General features: G+C 48.2%; 1 long non-coding RNA gene across 1 annotated transcript in view; it reads right to left on the reverse strand.

The window, feature by feature from the left end:
* LOC102379308 overlaps positions 1-17606 on the reverse strand; it is a 146001-nt gene that overhangs the window by 31855 nt on the left and 96540 nt on the right. The window lies entirely within an intron of this gene.

The following is a 17606-nucleotide window of genomic DNA, read 5'->3' on the forward strand; positions in this document are numbered from 1 at the left end:
CTTTCCATTTTTTCCTGCAGCACGGAGATTTTGTTTGCTGCGTGGAGCCCGCAGCTCCTGTTAATACTATTAGTGACAGGGTATCGAGTTTCAAATGAAGCATGGTGACAATTACTCGATGGAAACGGATGCCCTGCGAAATTTAGGTCAAGTGTTGGGGGACTCGGGTTTCACGGTCAAGGCTATCAGGCCGTAACCTTGAAACAATGCGAGGAGTCCCCGCAACCAGCGGGTTTGCGCTACCCAAGAGCGGATGCAAACACCGATGCCCAAAGCCGGCGAGCCCGACGCACGCAACCCCTCGTTGCATGCCGCTGTGGCGCTGCTAGCTCCCACGAGCCTCCCTGGCCCCTTCAGACCAGAAAAGAAATCAAGGACTGTGCTTTTTTACATTTTTTCGCCCCTTTTTTGTTTGTTTTTTCTTAGCACCAGGTCCCCGTGCTCAGTCGGGGCTCTCCCGCGGGGCCAGTCTTCTGGGTTAATGTCCCTCTGGGGGGGTGTTTGCCGCTTGACAAGTCTTTTTGGGGAGGAGGAGGAGGCGGTGGGAAAAAAAGGCACAGAAACATATTTTATTTACTGCCTCCTATAAATTATTTACTAGCAGGGCTGAGGTAATTCCATTAAAGCCGCATGGTTTGTTTATAGGAAATAGTTATCTGGGGACCCTTTTGCTATCGTAAAGACACATGAGCAGAAGGGGGGGGTCTCTCCCTGCCAGGGATGCAGGCACAGAGCAGGGGAGTGGGAGACAGAGGGACGTATGGTTCCAGTTAAACCCAGTAAGCGCCTCTTCCTTAATGGGTTAGCGCTTCCCCAAGGCGGGGTGCGCCCTATCCCCTGAGCTGAGAGGGAGGGGAGGCTTCTGGAGCCAGTTGGGTTCAGATTTATTGTCTGTTTAATCATCTGCAGTGCTGCTTGCAGCTGTGCTAAGCTGGGACCAAGGCCTGGTCTCCATCACGGGATGGCTGTCGGGGAAAGGCCACCTCTTGCAGCGCCGTTCTCCTGCAGACCCCGCCGAAGCCCCCCCACAAAGTGGAAGGCGGACCCGCGGGTCTGGATCCATGGGAAGCAAAGGGAAGACACGGGGATAAGGCACTCTCCGGGCATCCTTCCCACTCTGTCCCAAGAGATGAAGACCGTGCTGGGGAGAGGGTATACTGTAAGGCCAGGCAAAACAACTCCCCCTGGGAAGTGCAGGGGATGCTTTCTCCCTACTCTGGCAAGAGCCACGATGCCCCAAAGGGCAAGAGGGGGCAGAAGCATCAGTCTCCCCGTGCTAAGCAATGGCCAGAGGAATCGTAGCTCCACTTGGGAAGACTGGCAAGAGATGGAGTAGCCCCACCAAAGCAAGGTTGGGGCCTGAGATACCCCCTCTCCCTTCGCCTGTCAGCATAGTAACAGAGGGGTAGCTGTGGGGAGCAGCTCCCCCATCCTGCTGTGAGACCCGGAGCAGCATGGGGCACAGGCACAGCCCCAGAGGTGGATTTTGGGGAGCAAAGGGCATCTACTGGTTTCAAAAGTCAATCCCCACCGCTATTCGCTCCATGCAAATGCAGAAAGGTTTAAAACCCAGGCCGCTGCTTCAGCAGAGATGGAAAAGTTCCCCATGCCCTGGGGGGTAACACCTGAGAGAGTCTGGACCAAAATGGACTGATGAAGCCACACAGGAGAGCTGCTCGAGAGGAGGTTGCCCGAGCGCTGCGGAGCAGGGATTGCTGTTTGCACATCAGGGGTGTTAGCACAGGGAGGAACATGCTCCATTTTGTCTTTTGGGGCACTCTTCATTCGCACCCTGTCATAGTCCAGTTTAGCAATGCAAAGCCTCGCGCCCAACGAGACAAATGCATCAGCGCAGTTGGAAAGCTGAAGAATCACTATTTTTTCACTTAGTGGCTTCCCCACAACACAAAACGGGGCCCCGTGGCAGTGCGAATTAGATCGGCAAAGGCTCACCTGGAGTAAACTGGCCTAACGAGTCTCGGTGGGTGAGAATTATCTTGAGTTGGAGACGCATGCACTGTGCTAGGAAAAGGCTTAGCCCCCCGACTGTTGCAGCCTTCTTTGTTTCTCCCCCGTCAGTCGGGCCCAGGACTGACCGCTCCACGGAGCAACGCTGTTTCCGCGTTTTGTTTCTCGATGCAAGGAGCCCCCTACGGCTGGTGGGTTGGGTCAGTGCTGCGGTGAATGGTAACCATCCACAAGTACGTTCAACCAATAGGGTGGCCAAAGTTGAGGCCAGGGAGAGCAACGGGAAGAAGTCGGAGCAAGCTAAGCTTAGGCTGGGTACCAAGAAAAGCCTCCTGCTGTTGTGCTTTATTTGGCTGGAGCCAAGTTTCCCCAGAACCCCTCTCCTAGGAATGGGAAACAGGCCCAAGCTACCTGCTTTCCCGCTCATAATGAAGCAACCTGTTTCAGTCTCAGGGTTTCACAGGTCCTGCAAATCACAAAGTACAGGAGTATCCCTGGGCCCACTGCTGCAGCCTGAGGGCTACTACTGCTAGGCAGATCTACTTTCCTACTGTTTCAGAGTATTCTTGGCTCTGGAGTATTAACCAACTTAACACAAAGTCTCCCTCCATATAGAATTCAACAGAGATGTTATTGAGCTGGATGCATACATGGAAGGAAATCCTGGCCCCACGGACTTCCATGCCACCAGTACATCCCCTACTGTAGATGTCGGCTGGCTCTCCCAAAGTCCCCCAAACACTGCACCATCCCACAGGGAGCCGCAGCAAGGAGCTCTTATTTCCAGATATAGGATTCCTCCACGTGGTACTCTGTGGACAGACACCAACCACAAGGCCAACCTGCCCTGATAAGAGCACAGAGATGTCGAAACAGTAGGTGTCCACAAGTACTGGGTCTTGGCTGAACCAGACCAGCTTAACGAGCTGTACACTACAACACTACCCCTGAAGAGATGGATACATCCCAAACCATAAGTATTTCCACATGTGCATGCGTGTCTGTGCATGCATGCACATTTTAACTCCGCAAAGCTTGTTTAGTGCTTACAAAAGTCAACCTTAGTTGCAGCAGTTATGGCGCAGGCATTCAGCAAGCAGTCTTTCCCTAATTGTCTTCTGGCTTTTCTAAGTCCCGATTTGCTACAACTGGGTTGTCCCATCCAATACTGGATAAAAGCTAAATTAAACACCAATTTTGCAAAATTTAATAGAACAGCTTCTTTATACCCAGAAGTTTTCTTCAGCTGCTTTATGCAGCGCTCTGTCCAAAGTGGCTCTCAGTTCTAACCAGGAGGAGGATGGGGAGTTGCATCTTAATATTGTCAAACCTGAGTGTTCAAAATGCACAGATCAGGCTTCCAAAATCCTAAAATTTAAAGCAAACCCTCCTGGATTTTGGACAAAGAATAAACTTTGACGTTCATTTTTCTTTGGTTTTGGCCTCAGAGGCTCCAGGATAGGTTGTTTCCCTTTTCAAACACTGCTTCACAACCATAAAAGTTAGAGTTTTTATTATTATTATTTTAATCAAAGCTGAGGTGCTCATGTAATCCCTTGACTCTGGGAGCTGGGGCTTTGCTGGAAACATCAAAAAAGTCGTAAGAGGTGGCAACAGACTCTTAAAACAGCATGTCCAGAATTAAATGTGATGGGATTTTTTTCATTGATCAGAACAAGGGGGGCTTTCTTTGTCTCCCCGCTTCCTCCCCTCCTGCATCAGAAAGAATAACTCTCTTCTCCGTTTATGTACGGTGAGAGGCATTTACTGCGGTGTGTTTCTAGCCAACAGCCTGCTAGAAATGCAGACACAGTGCAGCACCAGGCACTGGGCTAAACAAGGCTGAAGCTGCAACACAAACCGGTCACAGAAGCCACAATGCAGAAAGCGGCAACTCTGCCTTGGGTTAGCCCCCTGCTAGAAGAGACGGCAGGGAGGCTTTCAGACCAATGCCGGGTGGCTTGCGAATCCCTGCAGGAGCAGGTTTCAAAATCCCCGTGAGTTTTCCACGAGGCCTATTTTCATTTAGCAAGTGCAGAGGGGTGCCTGTTGGTTGTTGGGTTCACTGGCAAAATGGACGGAGTGAAAAACTTACACAGAGCAGTGGCCTTTGCTGACCATCCATCATTAGATTGAATGATAAAAGATGCAGCAATTCATAGACTCATAGAAAATGAGGGTTGGAGGGAGCTCAGGAGGTCCCATCTAGTCCAAACCCCTGCTCCAAGCAGGACCAGCCTAAACTACATCATCCCAGACAAGGCTTTGTCTAGCCGCGTCTTCAAAACCTCCAAGGATGGAGACTCCACCACCTCTCTGGGTGACCAGTGTTTTACCACCCTCCTTGTAAGAAAATCCTTCCTAATATCCAACCTCAACTTCCCTTGCTGCAGCCTGAGCCCATTGCTCCTTGTTCTGCATCTGCCCCCATGGAGAACAGCCCAGCTCCATCCTCTTTGCAACCCCCCTGCAGGTAGTTGAAGGCTGCTATTAAATGAAGCTGCTATTAATTGATTTGTATTAATGGAAGAACAGACACCCCTGAGATGAGAGCGCTGACAGAGCTCAACCCCCTCGAGTCCCAGCGACAAACAGCCCATCATTCAGAAGGGAAATTCCACCAAGTCCATGGGCTTCGGGCAATTGCACCCATTTGTACCAGTCCTGAGCTTGGCCCCAAGCCTCTGCGGGTGAAATGCTGCCGTAGGAACAAACCGTGCTGCCACCGTCCTGCATTCATTTAAAAAGGAGAGCTGCTGACGTTTTAAAAGCTAATCTGAACTAACTAGTTGCTACAGCCCCAGTAATTAGGGGCATCATCCATGAGACAGCGGCGCATCACAACTGGTTAGAGAGCAACTTTTTTCTAATAAGAAACAAACAAGCATGAATTGGATTGTACAGGAGTTTCAAAACCAGGAATTACTGAGGTTCCTCTAAGCCCTTTGAAAATAATCAAATGCAGGGTCGGTATATTTGACGTTACAAAATAGCTGTGAAAAATATGCATGCGTTCTGGAACATGTGCTTTTGCTACTCTTTCCCTTCAATACGTTCTTTGCCTTTAAAAAAGAAAAAAGCAGCAGCTATCATCTCCCAGGAAGTTTCAAATGATCATTCAGCCCTTCATCGGCTCTTAGTTTACTATTTTTTACTGAGGGATGATAGAAAGAGTGAAAAAAAAACAAAACCAAACCAAAAAAACTTGAAGTGTCCTGGAGAAAATTTAAGAGGCTTGTAAGACAAAAGAATGCAAACAGCATGTAGCAAGAGAAAGGCGTAATGCTCAAAGAAACACCCTTCAAAAATAATACATCTGTTTGAGCAGCAAAAGCCTCTTTAGTTGCAGGCTGCTTGCATTAACAAATTCAAACACTCCAGTACGTCAAGGAAGGGCTTAGAAACTCCCCCCTGATACCTGACTGAACTAATATTTCACAAGTATTTGCTTTAGGACGCTTGGCTTGTCAAACCGTTTTATGACATCAAGACTAGACCCCCCCTCTCCCCCACCAGGAACCCGAGACATGAGCAATATTGGGAGTCAAACAAACTCCAAACGCCCAAACAAAACTCCCCGCTCCCGCTCCCGAGGCATTTGCAAGTTATTCTTGCTTCTAAATGAAGGCAATTCTGATGAGGCGTGCCGATGAGAGCTTAGATCCAGCGCCGGCCACAACTGCTCCAAGAGTACAATAACAGTCAATACAAATGAGGCTATTAGAAACGGGCTCTGGTGGCTTATCCGCTACATTCACGGAGTTTTCCATTGAAAAAATATTTTCACTGGACCTTGGACACTGAACAATGATGATGCTTCTCGTGCAACGAGAACCGTGGAAGCTGCCCGTCAGGACCAAACCATTTGGAGCAGTGGTGACAAAAATACCCAAGCAGACAGACCCCCTTCCAGTCACTATTATCCAGCAGAATGGTCCGTTTCAGGTTTTTCCATGTTGAAACACCTGCCAGCCACCCCTCCTCTTGGATTAATTTTCAGCTCCCCCAGTGTCTCATGCATCCCTCGATGAAGCAGTTTGTTGCATTGTTCTTTGGCGAGACATTTGAAATCTCACTCTTAATATTTTTTTTTTTTTTTTTTTAAATCGCCTTCATTCAAACGGTCCCAGCTTGAGATAGCTCTGTATATTACTACGCCTGTCAGGAAGACGGTGAGAATAATACGGGCACAGAGCCCGGGCTGCTCCTGGATGAAGTTTGTGGCAGTGAGTACAAAGAGGGTTGGAGGGGGGAGAGGGACGCATGTGTGGAAAGCAGCATGTACTGTGCACTTTCATCTTCCATCTAATCTATCTACCCATGTATCTAATCTCCAGTGAAAAAAAGGAGACAGCAACATGGGTCCGGGCTGAGTGACAAGGGGGAGCACTTTGAAGTGAACTGCATTGTTCACCATGCACACCTAACAATGCCTGTTGAATATCTAATCGCATCCGTGCTCTTCTGAAGCACATATCAAGACGCTGGCATGCACGCTGGACCCTCGCGTGCACACGGGGTCGTTGCACACACTAACTCCCCTCTGACGACCTGGTCATCAGGTATTGTGGCCCCGGGTTCACGTGCGTGCGCACAATGTTGGAGCACTCGGAGACAGCCCGGCAAGATCAGCTCCGGGAGAGTCTCACCCGGCCTGCCACTGGCCCAATGCATCATGTCGGGATGGAGGGAGATGTCCGTGCTCCTAGGGGAAGAGGAGACCCAGATAGCTCAGCCGACAACGGGAGGGAGGAGACCAGCTCGGCCAGGGCACTCCTTGCAGCGGCTAGGAAAGGGAGAGGGCTCCACCCCGTCAGGTGGGGAGAAGGCGTACCCTTTCCCATGGGGGCAGGGAGAGGCGACCATCGTGGGGGACAAGGGTGGAAGAGAGGGCCCATAGGCCCAGGGGGCTGAATTCACCCGGGGACAAACAACCTTACACCAGCCACCCAGCGAGGCCTGAGGGAGATCAGATCCACTGCTGGGCACCTCCAGGTGGGAAGACCCAGGTCCTGGGTGAGGTGGCAAAAAAATAAAAAATTAACATTAAAATTAAATAAATTAAAAATGCACGTATTTATGGAAGACAGAGGTCCCCCTAATAATGCAGGGCCTCTGCTCTTTCCCCGATAGGATTTTACCACCACCCCCACCTCCCAGCATCGCACCCTTGCTTTTCGGGGCTACTACTACTGCTGTCCATACAACGGCTACTACCCTTCGGCCCCGGAGTTTCCCCTCAATGAACGGTCTTCAAGCGTTGCAGTTGCCTTGCATTTGTCCCAAATTCTCTGTGCAAGAACCACGCTGGAGGAAGCAACAGCACCACGCAGCTCTGTCCTGGGAGCCCCTTGGATGTCACCCTTGAACTCTCTCCATACGTTAACTGGTGAGGTGCAAAGCATTCGATAAGCAGGCAACTCTGGGAAATGAAGACAAATGATTCACCTCTCACGCAGACAGCAACTAGCTGGGAGACTTTCCACCGTCATTTTTGCTCATTAAGGCCACCGAGCAAAACAAACTGATGGTGTCCGATTTGGGAGGCACGTTTCCTGCATGCCGCACGCAAGGAAGATGCTCATTCACTGCAGAGACGTTTGCAGGCCCTGCTCTTGGTAACGGCTCAAAGAGTTTCCCGGGATGCTAACATTTGCATGTTATTATATAGTTATCAGCAGCAAATGTTATGCACGTAATTAAATGTAGCTGCGCGTGTCTCAATCACAAGTGGCCGGGAGCCAGGCCTAACGCCCGCTGGAATGAATAGGCACATGCCTTGCAAACGAGGCTTGGTTCAGCGAGGTGTGGAGAGTCCTCCGCTCCTGTGGACTTCAGGCAGATACTGCCAACAGTTTGGGATCAGGCCGAGAGTCTCTGGATTTGAAACTTGGCCCCGGCATCCCTCACTCCCACAGAGTTATTCGGATGACTCACGCGAGAAGACTTGCTTGTAGGACTGGAGCCCTCGACAGAGAATTACAGCCCATATGTTTCAAGCTCATTTATACCTATCCACTAAGTTAATTATTAACATATATGTAAACAGATTAGGTCATCCTCTTGATCATATTAAAGTATAATTAAGAGATGATTGCCTTGCATGTCCCCCCACATTTCATCCCATCTTTAATTCTCTATTACAATTATACAGTAAAGAATTTTCCAATTAAGATCATTTACCTAAGCAAATGTGGCTTAGTGTAAACAATTAGCACCGTGTTACTGCATGAGCATTTATAATTAATCCTCCCATATTCTTAGAGATGATGGCGTTAATAGAGAACTTGTGTTAATAAAGAAGTTGGCTGGTACAATACTGTCACTCTCACTTATTTCACGAGTTGCATTGTCAAAAGCACAAGGGCTGGAGAGAGGGTGCATATTTATGTGCAGCGTTCTGCAACTTGTACACACACACACAACATTTGTTCTGGCTGGTAATACAACATTTCTGTGCTTGAGAATGCATCTCCCCATAGCAATTATGTTTTGGGGGGGCCGGGAGGGGATTTTTGAGGGGGGAAGCAAGACTTGCCAACTTAACTTTAACACCATAACAGTATGAACGTGGGTGTTCCTCCTCTGGATAAAAAATTGCTGAAATAAAGTGAATTACAGCCCCCTTCCAAAAGGTGACAGGAGGATCAGAGAGACAAGCAAGTCAACACCCGACGCTTGCACTGTTTGCTTTACTCAAGTATCAGAGGGCATCCTGAAGGAGACCAAGTTTGATGTTTAAAGAGTCTCTTGTTCAGCCTCTGCCCCCACCTTGCTTTGGATTTTATTTTTTAAATGTTTTGAATTATAGAATAACAAAGAACTATCCCTCTGCCTGGCACAGCCCTCTGCTACGGCTAAGTGCTTCTGGTAACAATTTAGGGTGCTAAAATCTATCATCGCATCTAATTATGCTTTTCATATTATATAGCTATAGATATATAGAGAAAGAGAGAGAGAGGAAGACTTCTTTATTGTTCATTAAATTACTAAAGATGCTTTTTATGGTTTGGTCTTCAGAAACCATCCAGCAAGCAACACATGTTGGTGAAAGGTTGCTCGAGTTTCCATTGCATCTGAAGCGGTCAGCATAAATGCACTCATTTAAGGATAAGCAGCTCTTGTAAAATCCTGACACTTCGGCCCCTCAAGGAGCAGCCAGATAAGAGAGACTTTTTGGGACTGGTGAGCAATGTTCTTTCCCAACATAAAATGTCTGGGAAAGAAATCTCCATATTTTAAAAGCTGAGCAATTCATTTTAGCTCCTCAGTGGGGTAACAAATGTGCTTGTTCTTCCCTGGTTGTACCGGACACATGCGCCTTTGCACGTGTTGCTGGCCGGGTTACAACGGAGGATAGGAACACAAGTGCAAAGGAGCAGAGACTGAACTCAGCTCCAGACAAAAACCAAAGCCCCACATCCTTTCCACGGTGAAGCAAGGGACAGCAGAATGCATCAGCAGAGACACCGTGGGGCCTAGATCCCCTTGCACATGATTATCCTATTGCCTTCTTAAGGTGCATAGCTAAGGAGCATTTGGTGAGCAGCGCTCTCCTAAGCTGGGGCAGGGTGACAGAGCCTTTGAGATGTCAACCGTTACAGCTGGGGAGTCCACATCAGTCAGATGCAATGCTGGCCCTGGCACTATAACCAGTGTGCCTAAATCATCCCAGCCCTGTGGGCTGCTAGGGTTGGATGGAGCTTTGCTCCGAGCACTCTCACAAAGGGGCATGTACTCCTTCCACATGTCCGCACATTAACCCTAGCTTTGCATCATCCCAAGACGCTCCTGATAGCTGAAAGGACTGCACCTCTCTTGGCCAAACTGAGAGAGGCCTTCTTCCATTTGCAATGATGGCCAAGAAACTCAGAGTTAGTGAATCTACTCCAACAGCCAGTCACCCTGGAGGCCAAGCAGTCTACCTTCAACCAGACAAGGGCTGCCACAGGGTGCCAAGCAATGTTAGCACGACTAGGCGTGCAAACATAATTCATAAGACAAACCCAGAGATTTCAAGTAGAAATCCATAGTGTTAAAAATATTCAGACCTGTTAAGCCTTTCTGAGGTCTTTGCAACAGAAAAAATGCAGGGTTTTTTTGACGCATGAAAAATAAAAGTAAAAACTGGCATTTTAAAAAGTTTGAGAGCCACTGTTCTAGAGGGTCACATTGGAAACTTGGGTCACATAGGGACAACGTATGGGGGGCAAAACGAATGAACACTAAGAGAATTTCCTAAATGCAACTAGCTGTAATCAAAGCTTAGCAAACTCACCACTAGCCTGCCCCAAACCACCACAAGAAGGCCAAGACAGAAGAATCAGAGACACTGAGAGCTGGAAGGGAGCTCAGGAGGTCACATCTAAACCAACCTCCTGCTCCAAGCAGGACCAGCCCCAACTACATCATCCCAGCCAAGGCTTTGTCTAGTCGGGTCTTCAAACCTCCAAGGATGAAGACTGCACCACCTCTCTGGGTAACCTGTTCCAGTGCTTCACCACCCTCCTGCTGAGGAAGTTTCTCCTAATACCCAACCTCAACTTTCCTTGCTGCAACTTGAGATCATTGCTCCTTGTTCTTGCTCATAGTATTTTGACTATGAGAAAGCTAGCCAAAAAAAAAACCAAAAAAAAAAAAACCAGGCAAATTCTTCACTTTAAGGTTTACGGAGCAGAGCAAAAATCCCTGTGTACCTGTCAAGCACAGCAAACATTGCCCTTTTTTTCTTTTCAATAATGTCAGTTTACAATGTGAAAAAGGATGTAATGAAACATCATCTGCATCTGTCAACAGCGTGATGCCCACCACACGTACAAGTTCCTCTCTGCCACCCCCACCCATCCCCAATATTGATTTCCGATCAGTTTAACAGGTAAGTTTAAGCCAGGGAAACAATCTCCTCCTCACTTGCAAGGAATCCCGACCCAAGGGGAGCTGAAGTCCTTCCAGACCATGTTGGTGCATCTATTTCTCCCTTCCTCTTCTAATCCATGTTCATGCCCACAACTGTGACACTCCTAGCAGGTGCATAGATGACAGCTAAGGCTGCATCCAAATAGCCCAAGTCATCACATGAAAGGCTCAGGTCTCAGGGAGAATCCCAGCAGGGAAGGGGGGTGGTCTGTAGGAAGGAAAATATTGGCACCAGGGTTGTAGTGCGTCCTGATCCTATGGTACAGCCCAGGTGGGTATTGCAATGAATGCCAGTCAGCAAGAGATGAGTCATAGAAACAGGACTGTGGGAATTGCCTTCCTGCTAAGGGTCATTTGTAGAGAAGTTCTTGTGGGCTACTTCATTTCCTCGCACCGTTCAGTTCCCACCGAACGCCTTCACGTGGGAGTTTGCCTGCAGGCATCCAGGTCATATGTCTTGCATGTGGCCAGCACTCCCTTCCAGCTCCGGTGGAGTTGAGCCGTGGGTTGGCCGCTTCTCAACTGTCCTCATCGGAGATGGTATCTTTCCATCCAATAGTCCCGTTTTCAGAAGCACCCAAGTATCCCACCCAACACTTGGGTACACCCAATCATGCATAAGCCTCAAGATTACATTTGAGTTTTGTCATGGAGCTCTATAGCTTCTAGACGCTGTTACGCTTAGTAAAAGGTCTGAATACTTTACCTCTGATGACAATTCCTCCTTTAAGTTTGTTGGCCAATTTGGTGTCATCTCAGTAGGCAAGTGGTTCTGCCTTCTTGATGCTCGCTGTTTTCTACTGTGACATTACTGCTCGACCCTTGGTTTCAAACAGGGGTGTTTTTGGACCTCCTTGGATTGATATTTTGACCAGGTTCTCTCCCTTGTGTTTGCAGCTATACAGACGCACCAATCAGTAGCTCAATGCAAAAAAAACGTCGGCAAAGCCTAGGTCTTCCAGTCATTCGCTATGCTACGCCTGCATCTGTATTGCCTATACGCTTCTCCAGTGTCCTGTCATCAGCTATGAAGAACAGAAATAGTGGGAGAACGCAGCCCCATCTCCTCCTAGTGTGGGTCTTGAATCACCCTGCCATCTGGGTGTTCATCCTTACAGAGATCCTTTGCATCTCTGTCCAGGCTTAGCTGGTTGGGCGAGGATTGTGCAGGACTGAAGGATGTCCCATGATGCATGCCTGTGCAGGCTGTCAAATGCCTTTAGAAAGTCAATGTTACTAAGTTAGGAAGAGCCTGCCACTCAACTCACATCTATGCTTCATGAAAGTATCTCAAATGAGAGGACCTCCTGGGCCCGAATCCATCCTGTCCTTCAACAGTGGAAACGCTGCCGATTCTGCTCCGCGTAGGTTAGCGTTGCAGACTATCCCTACACCATGACCTCGTGAAATAGTCCTCGTTGGGTTTTCTGACAGCAATTCCATGTTTTCTCTGGTCAGGAGTGGTTTCTCTTTCACGAGACTTCACTGAACAGCTCTGTCAGCTTCCTTAAGATGATGGTATCTAGTCGCGATTTGCTGGTCTCTCCCCGCTTTGCTCTTTCACAGCCTCCGGCCTGCAGCTTGTTCTCCAGACATCTGGGCTGGGTCTGCGTTCATGCCCGGTTGTTCGGGTTCATCGACACCTGGTGTTGAGACGAGGCCAGATCCGTGGAGGACTTCTTTGAAACAGCTCTGCCCAGCTGTTTTTCCTCTCTGAAACATAGTTGTGAACATTTTTCTCATCTCTGCTTTTGCTCGGCCCATTTCCCATCTTCAAATAATTTCCACAGAGGGTTTCAGTCACTTGATGAATGGCTCTGTGGTTTCCCACCAGAGTCGTAGCTTCAGATGCTTGGCCTTCAACATATCTCCATTCATCTTTCCTGCATTGCTTTTCACTGCTGGGTCTGCCTCTTCATCCTCCTCTTCTGTTTCTTCCAATGTTTCTTTGGCCTTTGTATCCAAATTTTCCTTCCAGTGCTCTTCTATCTTCATCAAGGCGCCACGTCTCTTGAGCTCTTCCCATTCTAGCCCCATCTCTCTTGGCCTGCAGCTGTGACTGTAGCAGCTTGGATCACACGGTCTCTGACCACTGCCCGTTTCCCTTCACTTCCAAGACGTACCTCACCTTTCCTGGCCACTAACAGTACCCTCAAACCTGCTCCCTCGCTTCGACCTGGAATTTCTTGCAGTGATTTCCTGTGTTTCTCCCTTTCCAGTTTTGTGCTACTGATTTTCTTACCGCCCTTCTGTTTAAAGCTGATGTTTCCTGGCTTTATTTTCAGTTTGGCAATGAAGAGTGCGGTTGCTGCTGACATCTGCTGCTGGCTAGGCCTTTGCATCTTGGGCAGATGACCTGGATCTCAAGTTGATGCAGATGTGATTGATCGGACTCTTCATTCTGCCGTCTGGCAAAGATCTGCGTCCTTCCTTGTAAGGAAACAGAGTTTGCAAGAACTAGGTCGGCTAGAAAGGACAAATCAGTGAGGCTCTCACCATTTTGGCCAATGGATTTTTAGCCTTCCCCATTTCCAAACCCTGGGTACTGCATCCTACTTTGGTGTGAAGGTAGCCCATCATCAGGGGTTGGCCATGTTTTGGCGAGCTCTCCAGCACACTTTGGATGACAAATGAAACCAACTGAGTTATACCCCTATAAATCCCAGCATGGAAACTCTTGACTAAGTATAAGAGCAGCTTTTGGGGGATTATCTTAAACCCCTTTGCAGGCAACAGAAGCTAAACTGAAAAACAGGCCCTCCCTTCTACTGGAAGAAGAATATTGCCATGGCACGACTACAGCCATTGCAATTCACTGGTGTGCCAGTCCTGGGTTGCCGAGCCCTTGTACTCCGGGATGTTTTAAGGCGGGTTTACCCCACGTATCCGGGTAGGTGAGACAACAGTGCTTCACCTGCGCCCACCCTGAATGCGGGCCCAAGGATGGGCTTTGCCCCAGAGGCAGCCTCTCTAAGTGCAGACTCCATCTGGACCTCTCCTTGAGGGGCAAGGGCTGAAATGAATTTTCCTCCTGCTTGCTTGCCTTCTCTTCTGCCCTTTGCATTGTAGCCTATTACTGACCCCTTTTCTTCTCAGCCTGGCTCATCCTTTCCTTCTAGCTACGGGTATCTGAAGGAAGGGATGATGTTTTTCTCCTGGGTTTTCCTCTCTGCATTCTGCTTTCATGAGTTCCCATCTTATTTTTCACATGCCTTCATCCATAGGATTCACACACAGAGTTACTTTATGCCTTCACTTCTCATCTCTGCATCTCTCTCCCTACCTTTTCTTCTCAGCCTTCATTCCTTCTCTTCTTCACCCCCACTACCAACAGCCTCATCTTCATGCAGCCTTTCTTTTCCAGGGCCAGCAGGTGTGTGGCCAAGTGAGCTATTCCAACCAGGCTCGAAGTGAACCACACTAAGTCCTGTGTAAACCACAGCAGCAGTGTCTGCAGAGACCCTCAGCACCAGCTTAACTCTATTGATAAATCACACCTTCACTTAAACCAGGGACCCTCGATTTTCAACCCTAGTAGCAGCAACATCCGCAGAGGGACTTCCAACAATCCTCATCACATCCATCTGAGCGTCCCTACATGGGACAGAGCAACCTATTTAGTAACTACACCAGGCCTTGGAAGCACCTGAACTCAGAGCCAGAAAGGAGCCTCCTGCAGAGATGCCGGTCTAATCAGTTAGTACAAAAAACCCGAAAGCATAAAAAGCCACAATTCAGCATCTCGTAGACCACAGCTCCAACCCCCCTGGCCAACCGCAGTAGTTGTGACAAACCAGGAGGGAAATGACCCACGGGAACTCAAACTAATACAAGCCAAGAGGCAAAAAGCTAGCGTCCGGCTGGCTGATTTGCAACTCTTAGAAGAGCATTTGGGAGCAAGGGGTGTCCATGCTCCCAGCACGAACTAAGAAACATCCCCTCAAATTGAGAGCTTGTCCACCTCTCTTTACAAAGCCCTCCATTTACAATCAGCACCTCTGCTTCCATGCTCAATTTTCTAGTTTAGTCATGCAATTGCATGTACTAGAGGGGCAAAACCCTCAGTTCAACGGCCTTTCAGTTTAGTGTTTGCCCCTCTTCCATTTTTTATTCCTTCATCTCTTCTGCCAAGTTGGGTGGTGGCGGTAGAACAGAGGTAGAACAGGAGACATTTGGTTATTTCAAAGCATTGTTATATTAATTCAGTAATAAGATTACCAACCAACGTTGGGACAGAATAGTAGCCTTATCTCTGTGCAGTGTTATTTTGTGTAACCCCGGAGCCACATGGATATTTAAATATTATATTACAAAGTATTTTGGTAATCTTAAATGAAAGCTATACAAGTTAATTCTCTGAGCTTCGTTATTTTCTCAAATTCCCTTTAAAATGTCCTTATACTGAAGTCTATTTACTTAGCTATAAAACGGCGAGCAGCTCATGTTAATATACTGAGGATTTCCCCTGGTCATACATGTACGCAAGCTACCTCGTTATCAGCTTAACAAATACCACAGCTCCAAGGGTTTTGCAGGTTTCAGCTCTTTCAGCTATTACCTTTTTTTCTTTTCCCCCCACATTAGGCTGTCCGTATTTCCCTTCAAACCCAACTTACACCAATGTGCAAAATACCAGCAGTTCTCATTTTGCAGCTGTAAGGTGGTAGGATCTGTAAAGATTTTAGAAACCTTTTATGTGCAGCATAAAAACTGCCACCAAAGGAGTGAGTTGTTCAACTTTATGAATGCCAAGCGCTCAAGACTGAGGATGTTGGAGCTATTAATCATGGTATTTTCAATCTGTTCCCAATGGGTTTCTCCCCCCTACCCCACCACCAAAATTTAGCTTTTTAGATGCTGGGTAAGGAGGGAAAAAAAAAAAAAGGATTGACGTCAAGTTCTGCTTGGGTCTCTTGACACAGGTCAAATTATTTCCTTTCCTTTTTATGTGCCTCAAAAATGAGCTGTGCATAAATAAATGTTTTCATATATCTGCTCTCAAACCATTTTGACTAAACATCAAAAACGTCATCAGGACATCAGCTCCCGCCATCTAAGTATTTTGACATGTGCTGACACATTCTCTTTTTTCATCTTGTACACGCGTCGAAATACTTTAATTAGGGCTGCACAGTATGCTTTTCATTTCCATTCTTGTGAACATTAGATTTTCCTTGAGCTACTACTTTTAAAAGCTCCTTAGCACCCAGGTGCACTGCATGGACCTGGCCTAGCCAAGGAAATGCATTCTTCTCAAGCAGGGAAAAAATAGAGGCGATCCCCACACTGAATGAATGGGTTTCCTCTTCCCATGGGGCTCATTTAGAAGTTGCCTTACATGCCCCTGCTTGGACGACCCACATGGCAAGTCTGGGCACAGAAGACGGGCAGGTGAGCTGCTCTTCCTCCATGCACAAGGCAGGAAGTGGGTGGAGCCTGTTTTTGTCCCCGCCCCAACGACCACCCAGCAGGAAGTAAGTCGTGCCCGATGGAAGGGTAGGGTAGCTTGCTTTCTCCATGCAGCAAAGGAGAAGGTAGGACCGATTCGTGACTCTCAGCCACAGCCCATTCCCAGACCACAACCTGGACCACTACAACCATTTAGCACTCTTTAGCCAGCACTTGTGTCCCCGAGGCCTGTATCGCCCCATTGGCACCCAACACATTTAGGAAGTCGCTCTGCTTTCACCACCGAGTCGTTTGTTAGCTTGCGATTCTGTACATTAAACAAAACCTCGGTATTTTGTTGCCAGCTAAATCTTTGCATGCAAAAACACTTGCCTGTTTAGTTTGACCTATTGCACTTGTTCAGGTGACACTGGGAAGAGTCCCGTTCCCAGCACCAAAGGCAAATTCTCCCGCTCAAGCCCAAGCATGTGACTCCATGTGTCACTAGCCCTACGTGAAGGAGGGAGAGTGGCCCGTCAATCTAATGGCGGAGCAACACTGACCTCGACCAAGAGCTCCCAGATCCTTTTCTTTAAAAGTCTTGTCTCTGGATGAAAACTGGTACAAGCCAGCTAATGGCAGCCACCGGCCCCAAACAGTAGTACGGCGTTACTGGTAGAAACTCTCGTCTTCAGTTCCAACACACGGAGGTATTTATCACAGCCGCATTCACACCAATAAACTGACGCCGGTCTCTTATTAAAGTACACACCAAGTACATCAAGAACAGAGGCTCAGCCTGCCGTGGAGACTAGGCAAACAAATCCAAATTCAGCTTCTGCTCAGGAACTAACCATTACCAGGCTTTTTTCCTGGCTCTTTCCTTGGAGAGAGGAGACTTTGACAGTCAAGCCCCAGAAGGCTTAGATCATTTGCACCAGAGCCCATTAGCTATGAAGCCGTGCAAAGGAAAAGCATCAAACATGCAGAGGAGGGAAACCCAGACTCGAATGGCAGAGCTACGAAGCCCCGAGGAGGGAAGGGGGGTTAGAAGACCCCTTAAATGAGTCTATGAAACACAAAGGTAGGCCTAGAAAAGCCAATTGCTACAGAAAGGAGCAGCAGTCCCCTAAGGGATGGCCTTTCAAGGGACCAAAGGAGCTGGGGGGCATTTCTCTGTGCAACCTACCAGTCAGCATGCATTTCTCAGGCCCCCTGTACCTGCGTCACACAGGGAGATGGGCCAATCACTGCTCTCCGCTCAACCTGGCTTCTTCAGCTCTGGTTGGGGAGACTCAAGCATCTGGCTCTGGAGGCTGCCATCTCGGCTCTTG

This window comes from Alligator sinensis, unplaced genomic scaffold (genome assembly GCF_000455745.1).
Source record: "Alligator sinensis unplaced genomic scaffold, ASM45574v1 scaffold1584_2, whole genome shotgun sequence".
Classification (NCBI taxonomy): Eukaryota; Metazoa; Chordata; order Crocodylia; family Alligatoridae; genus Alligator; species Alligator sinensis.